General features: G+C 35.9%; 1 pseudogene; it reads right to left on the bottom strand.

Moving 5' to 3' along the window:
• Nucleotides 1-450: 450 nt before the first annotated feature.
• LOC132560033 (uncharacterized) lies at nt 451-8,363 on the bottom strand (annotated as a pseudogene).
• Between the last annotated feature and the right edge of the window lie 14,002 nt (nt 8,364-22,365).

Here is a 22,365-nt window from a genome sequence, read left to right as displayed (position 1 = left end):
GGGGGGGGGGGGTTTCACTTTTATATTCTCTTTGCGTGTATGGATTCTATCTGTGTCGATGTAACATCGCAATATACATGTATTTAGACCTATGCCACGTGTTTTAAAACAATCTGCATTTAGGAAAAATGACCAATCATATGATAATTTTAATTATGCCACAAATTAAATGGACAAAATTTAAAGAACTAAATTACATAGCAAAAATAATAGCATCATTTTTGAAAAGGAGAAGGGGAAAAAAGAAAACATGAGAGATAACGATGTAAGCCAGGTCAATTTTTCACAAAGGCCTCTTGTGAAAGATATGTATAGTAAAGTCTTGCAGTCTTTTGTTTCCCTTAACGGAGACCAACAATATATGTACTATATATAGATATCCATTATCCAGGTGTTGCAGCTTGTCTGCTCTTTGAGGTTCTCTGTTAATTTCCAGTCAATGTTATTGGTCTACATCGCATGTCCGACAGCCTCGTTTCTCCCGTCCTATGACGAAGGAACGCTGTCATTGGCGCTGCCGGAGCGATATGAAGACGCGCTGTTTGGTTTGGACGGAATATCGTCGAAGTTGGACGAGCCATGCTGCATATTCGGAGCTGTTCTTGGTTTTTGTGGGAAGTCGTCGACAATTGATCCGTGACCCATCATCCCTGGATTATCATAGCCCATGGATTTAGATTTGCTGAAGACAGGTGGGGGCAGAGGAGAATCCATCTTGTTTCTGCTCGCGGCAGTAACACTATAAGCGGCAATCTTGACGGGGTCAAACTTCTTCTTAAGCTTTGAGTTTGAGAAGAAGCAGCACCAGCACATCAGGATGCAAAGAGCCGAGATAAACCCGAATACCAAGAACCCAACGGTCAAGCCTGTTATCATCTCGTACGTGCTCTTATAGCTCGCAGACTGTAATGAAAAGTAGGCAAACATACGTATATCTGATGTTAAATCCTCGAGAAAGAACATCAACAAAAATGATCACTAAAAGTGAACATCTGAAAGTCAATAACGATGAACAAAATGTTGTAAAATGTATCAAAATAAAGTGAACAAAATAAAATTGAAATCATTGAAATAATGGGCTGCCAGAAGGAGCTTTTGTAGGGAAACAAGAATATTGTTACCTGCCCCAATACTTACCGCACTGACAACAGGTAGGAGACATATCGGTATGTTATGTGATAGTAGGAATTCACCCGAGAATGTCATTCTAACATTTCCTACTGTTTTATGAAATTCTACCCTCTCACATGACACTGTCGCCTGTTCAAAGTTTCTTTCTTTCTTCCTTCTTTTTTTGAAAGGAAATGTCTTCAAAAAGTTACCTATAAAAATCACCCATTACAAATAAAGACGTATTGGCGTTTTCATATCCAATACGTTTGCCCGATAATGTATTGATCAGTAAATTCAGTGTTAGTAAATGTAATGGAAGACACAATGTCAGCACTAACCGTAATTCCATTTACACATATTGATTACCAATAAATATTTACTTAATTCTGACATGTGTATGCATGTACTTCAAGGATTAAATGTGATAGTTTAGGCTAAGTATGCTCTGCACATAAATCCGTATTTTCCCCAGTCCGTGATATTGACAAATTCAATTTGAATTTCTGTCAGAGCAAGCGAAGATTACAAAATGTTAGTGTCAACTGAATGGCGAAAGTAAAAAAAAAAGAAGAAAAAAAAAAAATGAACAATGGTCCCATTGGTAGATAATTTAAAAACTATTCTGTCATATAATTACTTGCTACAACATATATTGATAAACATTATGGTGATTTTAGAACCTTTATATATTGATGTAGGTATATTGTAAAATTAAATACAAAACGAAAAACAAAAAACTCGTCATACTCACCATCTGTGTAGTCTACAATAAAAACAAAAACAATATAGTTACACTAAGGTTATGATATAGTTACTGTAAGGTTATGATATAGTTACTGTAAGGTTATGATATAGTTACTGTATGGTTATGATATAGTTACACTAAGGTTATGATATAGTTACTGTAAGGTTATGATATAGTTACTGTAAGGTTATGATATAGTTACTGTAAAGGTTATGATATAGTTACTGTAAAGGTTATGATATAGTTACTGTAAGGTTATGATATAGTTACTGTAAGGTTATGATATAGTTACTGTAAGGTTATGATATAGTCACTGTAAGATTATGATATAGTTACTGTAAGTTAATGATACAGGTACTGTAAGGTTATGATATAGTTACTGTAAGGTAATGATATAGTTACTGTAAGGTTATGATATAGTTACTGTAAGGTTATGATATAGTTACTGTAAGGTTATGATATAGTTACTGTAAGGTTATGATATAGTCACTGTAAGATTATGATATAGTTACTGTAAGTTAATGATACAGGTACTGTAAGGTTATGATATAGTTACTGTAAGGTAATGATATAGTTACTGTAAGGTTATGATATAGTTACTGTAAGGTTATGATATAGTTACTGTAAAGGTTATGATATAGTTACTGTAAGGTTATGATATAGTTACTGTAAAGGTTATGATATAGTTACTGTAAGGTTATGATATAGTTACTGTAATGGTTATGATATAGTTACTGTAATGGTTATGATATATATAGTTACTGTAAGGTTATGATATAGTTACTGTAAGGTTATGATATAGTTACTGTAAAGGTTATGATATAGTTACTGTAAGGTTATGATAGAGTCACTGTAAGATTATGATATAGTTACTGTAAGGTTATGATATAGTTACTGTAAGGTTATGATATAGTTACTGTAAGGTTATGATATAGTTACTGTAAGGTTATGATATAGTTACTGTAAGGTTATGATATAGATATAGTTACTGTAAGGTTATGATATAGTTACTGTAAGGTTATGATATAGTTACTGTAAGGTTATGATATAGTTACACTAAGGTTATGATATAGTTACGGTAAGGTTATGATATAGTTACTGTAAGGTTATGATATAGTTACTGTAAGGTTATGATATAGTTACTGTAAGGTTATGATATAGTTACTGTAAGGTTATGATATAGTTACTGTAAGGTTATGATATAGTTACTGTAAGGTTATGATATAGTTACTGTAAGGTTATGATATAGTTACTGTAAGATTATGATATAGTTACTGTAAGGTAATGATACAGTTACTGTAAGGTTATGATATAGTTACTGTAAGGTTATGATATAGTTACTGTAAGATTATGATATAGTTACTGTAAGGTTATGATATAGTTACTGTAAGGTTATGATAAATTTACACTAAGGTTATGATATAGTTACTGTAAGGTTATGATATAGTTACTGTAAGGTTATGATATAGTTACGGTATGGTTATGATATAGTTACTGTAAGGTTATGATATAGTTACTGTAAGGTTATGATATAGTTACTGTAAGGTTATGATATTACTGTAAGGTTATGATATAGTTACTGTAAAGGCTATGATATAGTTACTGTATGGTTATGATATAGTTTCTGTAATGTTACGATATAGTTACTGTAAGGTTATGATATAGTTACACTAAGGTTATGATATAGTTACTGTAATGTTATAGTTACTGTATGGTTATGATATAGTTACTGTAAGGTTAAGATATAGTTACGGTATGGTTATGATATAGTTACTGTAAGGTTATGATATAGTTACTGTAAGGTTATGATATAGTTACTGTAAAGGCTATGATATAGTTACTGTATGGTTATGATATAGTTTCTGTAATGTTACGATATAGTTACTGTAAGGTTATGATATATTTACTGTAATGTTATGATATAGTTACTGTAAAGGTTAAGGTATTCATACGTTAAATGTCGTAGGTTCTACAAATGCAGCAAATATCTGGAAAAATTACCCCAGCAATATTGCACACTTATGGTGTAAGTACTTGATAATTTCTCGAATTATTTCTGTGTATTTTTAATTTCCTTTAACTAAAATATCTCAGTCTCTACGGGCTGACACAGACCTTGATTGGAATGATAAAATTGATTATTTCATCATATCCACGTTTATGTTTAAACAGTGATCATTAGCGAAAAGTATTCTCAGACTTAAACCAATGTTTACAGAAAATCACGCGCTTGATTAGCTGCTACGTATTGTCCTCATTAATATAAGATATCAATCTTTAATGAAGAAACTGTATTATGTTTCTCTTCTTTGTTAACACTCTGGTTGTGGTAAGGAATCCATACATACCACTGGTGGAGCAGGTGTTGTTGGTGGTAAGACTGAAACAACATTAACATCATTAGTAAAACAGAAAAATAAATCACACCAACATCACGACATAACGAAGAGCTGGGAGAATCGTTCGAGTTTTCTATATCATTTTCGTGCTACATAGGAATATATCAAAAAATAACAGATGGCGACAGAAAATATGACAATTACAATTTCCTGTTCATTAACAGTACGATAATCAACAGTACTTAATGTTATATCCTAAAAAATATACCCAGGACTACAAAGATGGGGATCAAATTACGCCATCATATAGCCAAGCAATTCCATTAATGTTGGAATAAATTGCTAGCTATACCCACTATCCACATCCTCTAATATATATATAGGTAGCAGTACACAGTTTCTCGGTGTGGCCATGGGTGATTTTTTTGCTCATTAGATTACCCCATTATAAAGGTTTTAATTAAAAATGAAAAAAAAAATCCTTGCTAAAATTGGTCCTGTCATGTTAAAGTGGACAATGTGGGTTTTCATTTTTTTCAGGATAATATTTTAGCTTTGTGTTGGAGATTACTATTTGGGCAGTCTCGAATCTGTGTCTACGCACCAAAAACTAGCTTTACAGGAAGTGAAATTTTCATAGTGTTCACATGTGGTCATGTTATGAAGAATTTCCGGGTTGGAATTTGCTGAAATGTAAGTACTTTGTTACCATGACAGTGTTGTTGATTGTAAGATAGGTGTTTAGAATTAAATTTCTCCTAGAAAGTTGTAGTGTTGGGTTGGAATTAGCAGTATTTTTGCATTTTTAGCATTTTTTCAGTAGGTAACCATGACAATCAAATGTCAGAAATCAGAGGAAATTTTTTTTTACACAAATTTCATCTCTCTACTGTTAATGTAATTGTTATATAGTTTATAAATATATATCTATACATGTAATGATGTATTTTTCATAACCAATCTGCTATACCTGTATATCTCAAACATGACAAATAATTTCAGGAAAAATGCAAATTAACTGTTTACTGCTACCATAACACTTTCTGTCCTTTGCAAATTATCATTGTGACCTCGTTTTTATTTCTTGTGTTTTGTACGCGGACCTGTCGATCCCAGATCTATATATCGTGACAAAGCGTGGAACTATAGAAGTGTTATTGTAGTAAACAGATAAAATAACAGTGTTAAATCTAGATATGAAATTCTTGATCAAAATTACCTGGTCCTCACAACAATGCTGTAAAGTTCGTCATGAAAATAATTTAACATTGCCGGGGTACAACACTGACATTAATCAGAATTGATCGTCTGTCATATATTGTAATGCTATTCCGGAAGACATAATCGATTTTCAGTATTTCTTCTATGGCAAGCAGATCGATAAAATTGAATAAATCGCGACAATTACAATAACTTCTTTGAAGACGTTGCTAAGCAACGATCAATTGTATATTATTGATGTAGCATTTCCAACATCCGGAAACTCAAACTACAAACACAAGAGAAATATATCGTCATTCCTGACATTGAATATGGTTTTGAGAGACGTATGGAAATCAATATCAGGTATAATTATAAGGATTAAAGCTACCAGATCTAAACATGGCGGTATATCATCGGATTTATCTTAGCATGTATTGGCGATTTTTGGCCTATTATAGTATATAAATCACACCCTTCTACACGGGAACACTTAATTATATATTCAATTAGTTTCCATTTCTTAAAAGCTTGGCAATCAAATCCTCAGAAGTTAATAGAAGTTTATTGATTTTTATTTCAGAGAAACGAAACATTCGCTATAGCAAGTGCTTGGATTTTTTTCGAGAATGTTTTTCTCTCCCAAAACCATTCCAAATGCCAATTGTGAGCTTATATCGACAGCATACCTTTAAAAAGCCTTCACTTAATAATCATAGCAGAGTTATTAAGATTTAAGTATGCGAGGTCACACTAAGCACCGACCGTTTAATAACACTAATGTACTCTCTATGCTGTAAGCATAATTGAGTATTAAAACATGAGAGGTATCGAATGGTCATGCCTAAGGATCATTAAAGTTGTACTTACTGTCCTTGCTACACGCATAAAAGAGATCGTACTGGCAATCGACCGTTCGGAACTGCAGGTAGCCATCCACCGCCATGATAACACATGGTCTTAACGCCGCATTGAACGGTTCATTGTAATACCATTTAGTCCACGTCATCTCTTCTCCATCTACCCAGAAAAACTTCTCCAATGACACGTTGTAGAACAGACCGATGTATATGTCTTTTTCCGGCATACGCCTGTGGGTGGAAAATAGAAGTTAGAACATGTACTCTCTGACTAGTGATAATGGCTTGTTTTTCTTTCTTTATTTATTTTGAATGTTATTATTGTCATTTTCGCTTCATCATTGAAACGTTATATTATGCCTGAAATGAATTCCTTCTGCCTTCCTTGGTGGTATCCTTAAAAACATTACGATGTTCATATTTACCATTCATTTCTCTTTTTTCTTTTTAAGTTTTAGCGACACTTCTGTTAACATTTCTACTTCTTTTTATAATATTAAATTATTTGAAAACCAGCAGCTAATCTGTACGAATATGCCAATTGTTACAACGACATCTCAGACGATTCATAACACGGATTCTGATATCTTTAAGTATAGACGTTTCCCCCTGTCAATTCCAGTCTGATATGAAAAATCATACTTGAAGAACAGTGTACTGCTGGCTTCTGAATAGAAGTTCTTTTTTGTAAGTTTCCTGAAAACAAGTTCTGTTTATTTAAGCAACCACGAAATATTCGTTTCACTATTTTCCGGTTGGATTTCTCTGATTTTGTGGCGGAGATTTCCTTGAAGCAGCCGTTGCCTACCTTACTGAACAACATTCGGGAAGTCCGTCGCATGCCGTCTAGAACCACATATACCAGCCTCATCTGCCAACACGTTCATACACTAATAAAGGCATTAACTCCATCGGCCAAGCGACCTAATTCGATAAACTTGAGATGGTCACCTAATCGTTCAGGATATCTCGCTGAGAGTAGTCTTAATCGACAAATATTTTTTCTTTAATTTGAAATATTGTTCACTATATATGATGTCCTAAAATTGTTGCCATCGCTAAATTGTCACATTTCAGATAGTCGGACACTCACGTGATAGTCGAATCAGACTCTGAATCCCTATAAATTAGCCTCAAAAACACTTTTAAATGACATGTACGCGATTCAGCGTAAATGCAAGGTTAAGACAGCTCATTAACTGATTTGCTTGTGATTTATTTTTTATTCTCAACGTTATCCCATCAGGCAGCACAGCTACACAAACGTAATGAGTCCAACATTTTGACTCATAAAACAGAAATTACCTCTGATATTTTGAAAGCACGGCGCTGATTGACCCAATTTTTGAAAACTCGGCGTTGATTGGCCCGTTAGATTTAGAACAGCATCTTGCATTTAAGACAGTGTACCGGGAGTTTTAAATCTGGGCTGTGATGATTGACATCGGTGTCAGCACAGACCAAACTGCTTCCCGGCGTCATGAGAAAAACTAATCGCAACGGACACGGGTCATCGAACCACACCGCGGACATTCGCCTGATCTTACAGGAAAATACCCTAACCGACTGAGTCACGTCTTCCCCTACTGTTGTAAAATCTCAAATTTCAAGAATTCAAAAAGATAATAATCTTGAGAAGACAAGGACAGGAGAGTTCCGCATCTCAAGGATCAGCTCTTTTATGTATCGACGTAATATTGATGCCGTAGTAAATGAAAATGAAAAAAGTGTGTGGAACAAAATGAAAATGGTGACGAAAATCTGTCTACAACAACTTGATGTGTCTTACCTCTGGTAGTTTGTGATGATATCGTGGGCCTGGTCCCATTTCTCCTGGCTGTCGACTTTGGCTAGCTGAAGTCCAATACTTGAACAATTGTGTTCAAGGTTTTCATGAGGAAGTTTCGTCTCAAACACTGTGAAGTTGTACTCTCCAACTGAAAACAAAATAAACGCTTAATTGGATGTTTGACCAAAAAATACGGCGCACAAAAAAATAAATAAATAAATAAAAAGATAAAAGAAACACGCACCCACCCACCCTCAGTCTCTCCATACGCACCCACCCACCCACACCCACACGCACCCACCCCACATTTTCTTCATCTTTGTTTTAAACCGCGGAAATTCGAATCGACAAAAATTACCTCAACATTTTATATTTATAGACAATTTTTTTTCCTTATTCGACATTTTGTGAAGCCATTTCAATACTAATGGCGAAGTCTATATTGATCTGCACTGGCTCAACAGGAAACGCCGTTGAATTATGTATTATGTCAGAATCTTAATATGTAAATAAATGGAATATCCAGGTATTAATCTGATGCTGTTGATATGTGAAATCGATATGTTCTGGGTTGATTCCGGTGCTGGTTTAAGAGAAACTCGACAAACGGTGAAATGAACATTTCGAGAATATGTGTATAGATCTAAAACAGCATTAAATAACCAGGAGTTTTCTTAGTTAGATTGTATATCCCCAGACCAAGCACGTCACAATTTCCACCGTATCAACCAATCAAAGCTCGTAAGAGTTTAACCCTCCTGTGGTTTGTTTAGTGTATACAACAGGTTTAATGGTTACATGAACCCTAGGGAGCTGAATAACATCAGTGTATTGTAATATATTGTTTTTCTTTGCGATACCGATAGATAAATATTTGTAAGATACAAGTATACAACTTTTTCATACGTGGAAACCATTAAATGTTCCGACATTGGGTAAATGGAGATGATCAGCATACTCTAAATCATTGTATAAAGTGTCAGGAGAAAGACACAACCAGGTTATACATTGTATAAAGTGTCAGAAGAAAGTCATAACCAAGCTATACATTGTATAAAGTGTCAGTAGAAAGTCATAACCAGGTTATACATTTTATAAAGTGTCAGAAGAAAGTCATAACCAAGCTATACATTGAATAAAGTGTCAGGAGAAAGTCATAACCAGGTTATACATTGTATAAAGCGTCAGAAGAAAGTCATAACCAAGTTATACATTGTATAAAGTGTCAGAAGAAAGTCATAACTAAGTTATACAATTTATAAAGTGTCAGGAGAAATTTATAACCAGGTTATACATTGTATAAAGTGTCAGGAGAAAGTCATAACCAGGTTATACAATTTATAAAGTGTCAGGAGAAATTTATAACCAGGTTATACATTGTATAAAGTGTCAGAAGAAAGTCATAACTAAGTTATACAATTTATAAAGTGTCAGGAGAAATTTATAACCAGGTTATACATTGTATAAAGTGTCAGAAGAAAGTCATAACTAAGTTATACAATTTATAAAGTGTCAGGAGAAATTTATAACCAGGTTATACATTGTATAAAGTGTCAGGAGAAAGTCATAACCAGGTTATACATTGTATAAAGTGTCAGTAGAAAGTCATAACCAGGTTATACATTGTATAAAGTGTCAGTAGAAAGTTATAACCAGGTTATACATTGTATAAAGTGTCAGAAGAAAGTCATAACCAAGCTATACATTGTATAAAGTGTCAGGAGAAAGTCATAACCAGGTTATACATTGTATAAAGCGTCAGAAGAAAGTCATAACCAAGTTATACATTGTATAAAGTGTCAGAAGAAAGTCATAACTAAGTTATACAATTTATAAAGTGTCAGGAGAAATTTATAACCAGGTTATACATTGTATAAAGTGTCAGGAGAAAGTCATAACCAGGTTATACATTGTATAAAGTGTCAGTAGAAAGTCATAACCAGGTTATACATTGTATAAAGTGTCAGTAGAAAGTCATAACCAGGTTATACATTTTATAAAGTGTCAGAAGAAAGTCATAACCAAGCTATACATTGTATAAAGTGTCAGGAGAAAGTCATAACCAGGTTATACATTGTATAAAGCGTCAGAAGAAAGTCATAACCAAGTTATACATTGTATAAAGTGTCAGAAGAAAGTCATAACTAAGTTATACAATTTATAAAGTGTCAGGAGAAATTTATAACCAGGTTATACATTGTATAAAGTGTCAGGAGAAAGTCATAACTAAGTTATACAATTTATAAAGTGTCAGGAGAAATTTATAACCAGGTTATACATTGTATAAAGTGTCAGAAGAAAGTCATAACTAAGTTATACAATTTATAAAGTGTCAGGAGAAATTTATAACCAGGTTATACATTGTATAAAGTGTCAGGAGAAAGTCATAACCAGGTTATACATTGTATAAAGTGTCAGTAGAAAGTCATAACCAGGTTATACATTGTATAAAGTGTCAGTAGAAAGTCATAACCAGGTTATACATTGTATAAAGTGTCAGTAGAAAGTCATAACCAGGTTATACATTGTATAAAGTGTCAGAAGAAAGTCATAACTAAGTTATACATTGTATAAAGTGTCAGAAGAAATTTATAACCAGGTTATACATTGTATAAAGTGTCAGGAGAACCAAGTTATAACCAGGTTATACATTGTATAAAGTGTCAGAAGAAATTTATAACCAGGTTATACATTGTATAAAGTGTCAGGAGAACCAAGTTATAACCAGGTTATACATTGTATAAAGTGTCAGTAGAAAGTTATAACCAGGTTATACATTGTATAAAGTGTCAGGAGAAAGTTATAACCAGGTTATACATTGTATAAAGTGTCAGGAGAAAGTTATAACCAGGTTATACATTGTATAAAGTGTCAAAAGAAATTTATAACCAGGTTATACATTGTATAAAGTGTCAGGAGAATGTTATAACCAGGTTATACATTGTATAAAGTGTCAGGAGAACCAAGTTATACATTGTATAAAGTGTCAGGAGAAAGTCATAACCAGGTTATACATTGTATAAAGTGTCAGGAGAAAGTCATAACCAGGTTATACATTGTATAAAGTGTCAGGAGAAAGTCATAACTAAGTTATACAATTTATAAAGTGTCAGGAGAAATTTATAACCAGGTTATACATTGTATAAAGTGTCAGGAGAACCAAGTTATACATTGTATAAAGTGTCAGGAGAAAGTCATAACCAGGTTATACATTGTATAAAGTGTCAGGAGAAAGTCATAACCAAGTTATACATTGTATAAAGTGTCAGGAGAATGTTATAACCAGGTTATACATTGTATAAAGTGTCAGGAGAACCAAGTTATACATTGTATAAAGTGTCAGGAGAAAGTCATAACCAGGTTATACATTGTATAAAGTGTCAGCAGAAAGTCATAACCAGGTTATACATTGTATAAACTGTCAGTAGAAAGTCATAACCAGGTTATACATTGTATAAAGTGTCAGGAACGTCAGTAAACTTTTTCTTCTCAGAGTGAAATGTGACTTCATATTTTCTTGTAGTTTATTTGGAGAAATTTCAATCTATTTCAGTTTTTTGTCCTGTTACCTAAGCCACTATAACTTCTATTTTTCTGCCACAGATCGGTCCATGTTATAAACGTTCTATATATATCGTTTGTTTTAATGATAGGAGCATAACTCATCGACATGATTGTAGACGATAACTTTCTAGCCTGTGGAGATATTCACAAGCGATAAATAACACCAATGATGCTTTTCGGTAAAAATAAAGCAGTGAAATATGTTGGAGTGTACTCTTGTATACCGTTTCTGCTTTGTATGTTCAACGGATGAATGGCGCCACGCATATCCCATATATGTACCGGTGTATACATATTTCAACGAATTAATCACTGAACCGTAAAACGACGATAAAAGCGAAAAATCAATAGTTAACGATGTTAACAGCTCAATCCTACAAACAGAAACCGATGTTTATAGAAACTGTTTTGATAAGAAATAAGTATATACATCGATATATCGAGTTGGTATATTCATGGCCGTGAAATATCAAACATGCAGCTGTGAAATTGTTTGGTTAGTTATTGTTTTTCTCAGCTGTGTTTGGTTTCGCATTTTTTTGTTTCTTTTTTTCTTTTGTGTGTGTGTGTGTGTGTTTTTTTTTTCTTTGTTTTTTTTTTTACACAACACAGTGCACAGTCACTGCTGAAATAAGACCGATTATACAACAACTATATTACATGGGACTCCCACACCATTCACTACCGTCTGGTAGAAATGACGTCTTAGATTTTGGGCGCCGAAGATTTCCGGAAGTTACCGGAGAAAGCCGAAGCGTGGACAGGTAATGAAACTCACATGTGGCTGAGCGCACTCGACTACTACCTAGGTGATATCCATGTCTAAATATATAGAGACTTTAAAAATATTGTTGCCCGTAACCTGTTAAGTTTCTTTGTAAAATCTGCCATGTATCTATAATTTAATTTCAAACTTTTTAAATTGCTAGTCCATTTGAACGATAAAAAAGCAGCGTCATTATGTAAATCAAACTAATATGGTGCTGAGTTTGTTGTCATTGCTAATCAATCGATTTTAAAAACCTAACATTCTTTGTTTAACATTTATTTCCAACGGCACTCGACCTAAATCGTTATAAGTCATAAAACCGCGCGTTGTTGATCTCACTTCTAGAATTCTTTTACGGTTTTAATGATGAAATTGTTGTGTCACTTTCAGATTTTCGAATCCCCATATATCCGATCCCTATGATTGGATAAGTTCGAAAAACATCGCTGTATGTATCAAACTCATATTGCCACGACGGCAAAAAACAACCAAAAGAAAGGTCTAATGGAGCCTGATAACAGATATAAAAATGTGCAACAGTCTCGTAATCTTATCAATTGTTTTCTCTTAATTCTGAAGTTGCTCTAACACTGAAGAAAAATTCATCTTGGAGACTTAATCATCAAATGATCGAAAATCCGTCAGCAAACTCTTTACCACAAAATAAAGCAAAGACCGTAACCCTTTACCACAGAATAGAGCAGAGCCCGTAACCCTTTACCACAAAATAGAGCAAAGACCGTAACCCTTTACCACAAAATAGAGCAAAGTCCGTAACCCTTTACCACAAAATAAAGCAAAGTCCGTAACCCTTTACCACAAAATAGAGCAAAGTCCGTTACTCTTTACCACAAAATAAAGCAAAGTCCGTAACCCTTTACCACAAAATAAAGCAAAGTCCGTAACCCTTTACCACAAAATAAAGCAAAGTCCGTAACCCTTTACCACAAAATAGAGCAAAGCCCGTAACCCTTTACCACAAAATAGAGTAAAGTCAATAAACCTTTACCACAAAATAAAGCAAAGACCGTAACCCTTTACCACAAAATAAAGCAAAGTCCGTAACCCTTTACCACAAAATAGAGCAAAGCCCGTAACTCTTTACCACAAAATAAAGCAAAGACCGTAACCCTTTACCACAAAACAGAGCAAAGCCCGTAACACTTTACCACAAAACAGAGCAAAGCCCGTAACCCTTTACCACAAAATAGAGCAAAGCCCGTAACCCTTTACCACAAAATAGAGCAAAGCCCGTAACACTTTACCACAAAATAGAGCAAAGCCCGTAACCCTTTACCACAAAATAGAGCAAAGTCCGTAACCCTTTACCACAAAACAGAGTAAAGTCAATAACCCTTTACCACAAAATAAAGCAAAGACCGTAACCCTTTACCACAAAATAGAGTAAAGTCAATAACCCTTTACCACAAAATAAAGCAAAGACCGTAACTCTTTACCACAAAAGAGAGCAAAGCCCGTAACCCTTTACCACAAAATAGAGCAAAGCCCGTAACCCTTTACCACAAAATAGAGCAAAACCCGTAACCCTTTACCACAAAATATAGCAAAGTCCGTAACCCTATTACCAAAAAGATAGCAAAGACCGTAACCCTTTACCACAAAATAGGGCAAAGCCCGTAACCCTTTACCACAAAATAGAGCAAAGTCCGTAACCCTTTACCACAAAACAGAGTAAAGTCAATAACCCTTTACCACAAAATAGAGCTAAGTCAAATCCGTCAGCAAACCCTTTACCACAAAATAAAGCAAAGACCGTAACCCTTTACCACAAAATAGAGCAAAGCCCGTAACCCTTTACCACAAAATATAGCAAAGTCCGTAACCCTATTACCAAAAATATAGCAAAGTCCGTAACCCTTTACCACAAAATAGAGCAAACACCGTAACCCTTTACCACAAAACAGAGCAAAGTCAATAAGCCTTTACCACAAAATAGAGCTAAGTCAATAACCAATTACCACAAAATAGAGCAAAACCCGTAACCCTTTACCACAAAATAGAGCAAAGCCCGTAACCCTTTACCACAAAATAGAGCAAAGTGCATAACCCTTTACCACAAAACTGAGCAAAGTCCGTAACTCTTTACCACAAAATAGAGCAAAGTCCGCAACCCTTTACCACAAAATAGAGCAAAGCCCGTAACACTTTACCACAAAATAGAGCAAAACCCGTAACTCTTTACCACAAAATAGAGCAAAGCCCGTAACCCTTTCCCACAAAATAGAGCAAAGTACATAACCCTTTACCACAAAACAGAGCAAAGGTCATAACCCTTTACCACAAAATAGAGCAAAGTCCTTAACCCTATTACCAAAAAAATAAAACAAAGTCGGTTGTAGATATAGATAAAACTACATAATACATTTGTTCATGTAGAATATAGTGCTCTAGTTTTAGGACAAAGACTCCAGTTTGCGGCACAAGAAAACATTAAGTGTTTACTAAGTAATAGTCTGAAGGGCAATGGTTTGAAAGAAAATAGATTTTATAGTATTTGATAAAAAAAATGACCGACCGAAAACCAATCAATAATGAAGCCGAAATCCCTGGGAAGACACGATGTTTTGAAGGCTACAATTATACGTCATCATTGTCAGAAGGACATACTACATCTGAAAATGTCGATTTCTCATTAAATGGAAATAAACATTGACTTCTCAGACATTATCGATCACCTCATCACATTAAATCTATAGAATTCTGTGTAATTTTGGCATAAAATGCCAATCAATACGTAGTTTAAATGATGTAATGGTTAGTAATGCCAAAGGTTGAAGCATTAAGAATCACCCGAGATAACGCGTCACAGATATATATATAACAAACTGGAAGACTTCTGTACTGCAATGTCAGACTTTATCGAGTGCTGAACTTTAATAATCTTGTCTATAGGATTGAGACGTTTTTATTGGTTATATTATTATATACGTTACCATTCTCACACGGAGCATAAAATGTCAGTGAGGATATTTTAAAAATCAAGAAGTTGTGAGCTGTTTCTGCTGGAAAAATAAAATGCACATCTTTCCTTAGTGAAAACGAGAGTGCATTAGTGAAGGGAATGAGAAATGAACCTGCTAACCCAAGACAACGTGAAATCTACCCTGTCGATATAGTATACATTGTGTGTCGATACATTATCTACACATACCACTGTTCAGTAGATACAGAAATTTTGCTATTTTTGTCCCGATCTCGCGTGCTTCTTTTTTATGAAACTAAACAAAAACAATGTAAGTTTTTACAATGAAATCATGTCTTCTGTCTTACGACCAAGAATTCGTAACCTTCGGGGGACAATTGAAAAAAAATTATAGTATTAAAATAATTCTTGTTGACTTCCTTAGATGGAGTTTCCCGCGTGAAGAGTAATCACGTGGTCGAGCAGTAACTCTGATTATCACAATGTCAAGTAAGATGATATAGCTGTTGTCATGACATTCAACGGAAACATCAATGAGGGGAGATACAGTACGTTTTTTTTTGGGGGGGGGATTCTGTTAAATGTGTTTATTTTTACACCATTGATATTTTGAGTTAAATGATTATAAAGGATGCGGGGAATGGTTACATATGTTATCATATATAATTCTTTATCAGTGCATACTTCCCTATTATTGTTGTCATTCATTTTGGGACCATACATCTAGTTACATGTCATCATTTAAAAAAAAAAAAAATAAAAAAAAAATTCTATACATAAAATTTCACTATTTCAAGCCAAAATAGTCCCTGGTGATATGGGAACTCCGAACTTTCTGTGTCTACAAGAAATATGGACAAATCATAAGTTGTTGTGAAATAATTAGAGTGAATCTGTCTAAATTTTAACTGATTCGGTGTGTCACAAGCTGTCACACCCTGGTCCGGGCTATAAGCGACACAGTACATCAGATATATCTATGTCTACATACGTGACATACAACTCAATACATAGAAAGCATCAATTCCAGTCTATCATCAGTTACATGCATGAAGTTGTCTTTCCATCCATCTACAACACTCATCCGTCCATCCATCTACCCCACCCATCCGTCTATCCACCCATCCGTCTATCCATCTACCCGACCCATCCGTCCGTCCATCTACCTACCCATCCGTCCATCCATCTACCCCACCCATCCGTCCGTCCACCTACCTACCCATCCGTCCATCCATCTACCCCACCCATTCGTCCGTCCATCTACCCCACCCATCCGTCCGTCCATCTACCCCACCCATCCGTCCATCTAACTACCCCACCCATCCGTCCGTTCATCTACCCCACCCATCCGTACAACTCAATACATAGAAAGCATCAATTCCAATCTAACATCATTTACATGCATGAAGTTGTCTTTCCATCGATCTACAACACTCATCAGTCCGTCCATCTACCTACCCATCCGTCCGTCCATCCATCTACCCCACCCATCCGTCTATTCATCTACCCGACCCATCCGTCCGTCCATCTACCTACCCATCCGTCCATTCATCTACCCCACCCATCCGTCCGTCCATCTACCCCACCCATCCGTCCGTCCATCTACCCCACCCATCCGTCCGTTCATCTACCCCACCCATCCGTCCATCCATCAACCCTACCCATCCGTCCGTTCATCTACCCCACCCATCCGTCCATCCGTCTACACCACCCATCCGTCCGTTCATCTACCCCACCCATCCGTCCATCGGTCTACCAACCCATCCGTCCGTCCATCTACCTACCCATCCGTCCATCCATCTACCCCACCCATCCGTCCGTCCATCTACCCCACCCATCCGTCCGTTCATCTACCGCACCCATCCGTCCATCCATCTACCTCACCCTTCCGTCCACCTACTCATCCATCCATCCCACCAATAGATAGATAGATAAATAAATAAATAAATAAATAAATAAATAAGAAAGAAAGAAAGAAAGAAAGAAAGAAAGAAAGAAAGAAACAGAGAACGAAAATAATACCAGTCATTCTATTTCCATAATTGTATATACATATATATGTATACTGTAAATTTGATTTTTTGGTGGTTCAAATATTCGCATTATTACCGAAAGATGGAAGAAGAACGAATTAACTGATCACGAAATATATAAAATAATTCCACTGTTTCTATCTTTTGTGCATTTTTTTCATCACTGAACAAAGAGAAAATTAGGCCCCCTTGGAAATAGCCGTTATGGTATTAAATTACCCTGAACTTACACAACAAACACCCTCATTTGGATCATAGTGCTGCAGAATCTTGATTTCCACATACAAAAAAGGAGACATGGAGTGAAACTGAAAGAACCAACAGTGATATAAAGCGTGTGTTCACGTATAACGTTATTTGTATTTCTTTGAAAGGTTCAGAACTTACCGACCAAGCCAGTGATCGCCATGAACACCAGCCATCTACTGCCGATGTACATCCCACCTCTCATTCTGTGGCTGTCTGGTGCATAAGAATCCGAAATATATCCCTTTTTCTTCAAACCTTAATACCACTTCTCAAAGTTTCTATAAAACTGGTTATAGAAATACTGAAATCCAGTGAAGAATATTCCTGTCTATATAGACTATTCTTTAACGCTATGATGAGAAATGCTTTTCAACGTCCAACGTCTGACTGTTTCACTCTACAGATTCACGCAACAAACGAGGCGTTTAGAATTTGAATAATAGATCTCGCGGAGATATATCCAGGTAACTGTCTCCCCACACTTCACCTGTGTGATATCTACCTGTCGTGATATACATCTGTACCAGCAGCCTCAGCCATGTACCATCCAATCGCGTGTCGTGTTTAAATTGACTGGTACGGTCGTGGCAGAACAATTTGTGAGGCAGTCATTTAATTTTAACTGATTTATGCTGTATCTGTACTCCAACACAATCCTATGTAACTCCCAATATGATCAATAAAAAAATGAGCAGGTGCTACAACACAAACAAAGTCAAATCGATATCAATTATTTCAATGGCGATCAATTGATCAAGTTCGGAGATCGAAACCTTGACTGCAAAACTCTTTCTATAACATTACAGAAAAATGGCCGTTTTACTTCTTCGATGTCGATGTTACTGGTAGTGAGAATCTTTTTGGTCTTCCAGCCAGCCATACACGCACTCTGTGGTCAGTGGCATATTCATCAATGTATATTATTTTCAGCTCACTACACTACCTTAATTGAAACATCCACGTTGAAGGTCACCAGCGACAATATTTTGTAGATATAGCACCTAGGTTGTACCCTAATTCGAATTTTACCTCTCGATATGGTTGTAGCCGAATACCGGAAACGGGAGGAGTCGCGGAGGCGGAAAACTTGTATCCAACTGGGCTACAGATGAGTTTGATTACCTGTTCGCTGTTCGGTGGTAGCTTTTTGAAATCTTCGGCACTCAAAATATGTGACGTCACTTCCGCCAGACCGTGGTGACAGCTCGAGTCTCATATAATATGGTTGTTTTATTTTAGAATTTTATTAGAATAATTCAGAATCACCATCAATCTGCTTCTCTCGAAACCTTTTTTGCTATTTTCCCCGTTAGTTGATATTTGGAGTCCACAACGCTCGGACCATAGGATGAGGAAGCCGGTATGTTGCTATCTTGAAATGAAGAAATTGAGATTTAAATTATCATCAAACAGCTTTGCAGAAGAGCTTGTCCATATCCGATAAGAATAGTTAGCAAATGTTCTGATGATAGAGGACAAACTCAGTAAAAGTGAAATAAATAGAACTTGTCCAAGCCTTTATCGCCTGGTTGTGAAACCTCGATGATGAATTTTGTCTAGTGTGATTATAAAATCTGCTTTATGATGTATTGTTCCATAAAACCCACTAAAAGTGTCATCAGTTCGATTTCAAATATCAATATGACATTCTTACGTCATTTTAAATGGTAAAACATTTACCCTGTATGACTGGTACGTCACGCATTTGCATATTGAATTATTTTATTTAATTTATTATTGTCCAACACGATATCTCCAAGATAATTCTGTTTCTATCTTAAAAAGGTAATAAATGACACTGATCATGGCTGCAGGACTACGTGAAGGTTAGAATATGATTCGCCGTATGTCATTTCCATAAAGCTCTTCACGTATTCCGATTTCACGTTCCACATTGTATTTTAATGGAACAGTCATCTGATGTACTTAGTATTTCGGTGGTTAAGGTATTGAATAAATTAAAAATTTTAATTTTTGTTCAGTTGTTACTGTATCATTCCAGTATACCGGTTAAATAAGGCCTGGATTATACAGGTGTGATATCACGGACGTTCCTTATGTATGGATTATATAGATGTGATATGTCCCCGGGCGTTCCTTATGTACGGATTATATAGATGTGATATGTCCCCGGGCGTTCCTTATGTACGGATTATACAGATGTGATAGGTTCCCGGGCGTTCCTTATGTACGGATTATATAGATGTGATATGTTCCCGGGCGTTCCTTATGTACGGATTATATAGATGTGATATGTTCCCGGGCGTTCCTTATGTACGGATTATATAGATGTGATAGGTTCCCGGGCGTTCCTTATGTACGGATTATATAGATGTGATATGTTCCCGGGCGTTCCTTATGTACGGATTATATAGATGTGATATGTTCCCGGGCGTTCCTTATGTACGGATTATATAGATGTGATATGTTCCCGGGCGTTCCTTATGTACGGATTATATAGATGTGATATGTTCCCGTGTGTTCCTTATGTACGGATTATATAGATGTGATATGTTCCCGGGCATTCCTTATGTACGGATTATATAGATGTGATATGTTCCCGGGCGTTCCTTATGTACGGATTATATAGATGTGATATGTTCCCGGGCGTTTCTTTTTTGGCGTGTTAGATATTATGCTATGAAATTTCGCATGCAGCGAGACAGAAAAAACACGATACAAATAACCATTTTAACATGATGAACGTTTGAAATGTAGGGGACCTGTATTTAATCCCTGCTTATAGAATTTTATATCAATTTCTAAAATACGATATAGCCTGTAATACAGAACCATGTGATATAGAACCCTTATGATACAGAACCCTGTGATATAGAACCCTGTGATACAGAACCCTGTGATACAGAAACCCTGTGATACAGAAACCTGTGATGCAGAATCCTGTGATATAGAACCGAGTGATATAAAACCCCTGTGATATAGAACCCTGTGATGCAGAATCCTGTGATATAGAACCGAGTGATATAGAACCCCTGTGATACAGAACCCTGTGATACAGAACCCTGTGATACAGAAACCTTGTAATATAGAACTCTGTGATACAGAAACCTTGGCATACAGAACCCCTGTCATACAGAACCCTGTGATACAGAACCCTGTGATACAGAACCCTGTGGTACAGAACCCTGTGATACAGAAACCCTGTGATACAGAACCCTGTGATATAGAACCCTGTGATACAGAACCCTTGGCATACAGAACCCTGTGATATAGACTGTGTGTGGAGACTATCAACAAATATGTCTCTTTTATATGATTCTGTTGTAAACTTCTTGTCGTGGATGTAATTTCAGCAAACACTGATAGATAGACATAACACAATTGTCAATAAGCTATCGTATATGACATATCTGAACGAGCCGAACGACATATTAAACTTTCGATCAATTTCCCGTCAACTTTTTGTATTGGTGTGTCCCGAGCAGACGGATTTATTCCAATATTTGTCGATGTCGTTTTCCTGGTTATCAATTCATATTAACGATTTTTATACATTATATCACATAGGAGTTTGATTATATTGTGCTATACTGATTGTGTTAATACGCCATTGAAACAAGTTCTGTACGATGTGACTCCTAACAAAGAGCTACATAGAAAAATTGACTTCCGTTTTGTTTACATCCCATTAACACAAGTGAAATCGATCGCTACCAACAACGCCACACCGTCAGACACATTAGTAGTCTACAATAGATGTAGATATATTTGTATTACAAATACATTCAGTGTCATCAATACCAATTCGGATCGATCACACTCACAATGCCTGTGCATGATTGAAAGAAGATCGCCCCGCTGTATTCCACTGCATTACCACATGAGGCGTCTAATGTGGGACGATGTGCAGATTCATATTCTTTATCGAACGACGGGTAATATTTGATGGCGTCCGTCAAACCGTTAACATCAACTTATCATTTGAAATTAAAATCAAAACAAATGTTCAATCTTATATTAAACCACGCTTGTTGGCCCAGATAAAAGTGTGCGTAACCACAGACCCCCCACCACTCACCCCCATGTATCATTACCTATCATTAATTTGCCCTCTTTCCACAACTCTTGTGTTCTTTTTATTGAATACATACATGTGCGCATGTAAATATTTCTCTGACTTCTCCGCATCCACAGAAATATTGCCATTGGTTCATTTTAATCTACTGGTCTTTCCTGCGTTTTATTTTTGATCTCTGATTAAACTTAAACTTCCAAACACAGTCATTATTTCTTGAACTGGATCATACTTAGTGTCGCGCTACCACTTAATAATCCACTGTTACTGTTCCAGCGCCCGTTCTTCTTATCAGATTATATTGGAGCTTTCTGAATGGCATCTCTCTCTCTCTCTCTCTCTCTCTCTCTCTCTCTCTCTCTCTCTCTCTCTCTCTCTCTCTCTCTCTCTCTCTCTCTCTGTCTCCCCCTCTCTCTCCTTCTCTGTCTCTGTCTCTCTCAGTGTCTCTCTCCTTCTCTGCCTCTCTCTGTCTGTCTTTCTATATCCCTCTGTCTCTCTGTCTCTCTCTTTCTCTCTGCCCCCCCCCTCTCTCTCTCTGTGTCTCTCTATCTCTGTCTCTCTTATGTAGCCTTTGTAAAATTCTTTAGCATTTTGTGACTGGGGAAAGGTCTTCAGTGTTAAAGAGAGGTCAGATGTTGTCGGGCAATATTCTGAAGTAGTGACAGTGTCGTATCTCGAATTCTGGTGTTTTCAGCTATATAAGTATTCACACCTATTGGCCTGA

Source organism: Ylistrum balloti, unplaced genomic scaffold, assembly GCF_031769215.1.
Source record: "Ylistrum balloti isolate Yb309-2 unplaced genomic scaffold, AGI_CSIRO_Ybal_v1 Utg371002, whole genome shotgun sequence".
In the NCBI taxonomy this organism is placed as follows: domain Eukaryota; kingdom Metazoa; phylum Mollusca; class Bivalvia; order Pectinida; family Pectinidae; genus Ylistrum; species Ylistrum balloti.
The sequence above is the reverse complement of the archived record's forward strand: the minus strand, read 5'-3'. Positions and strand labels throughout refer to the sequence as shown.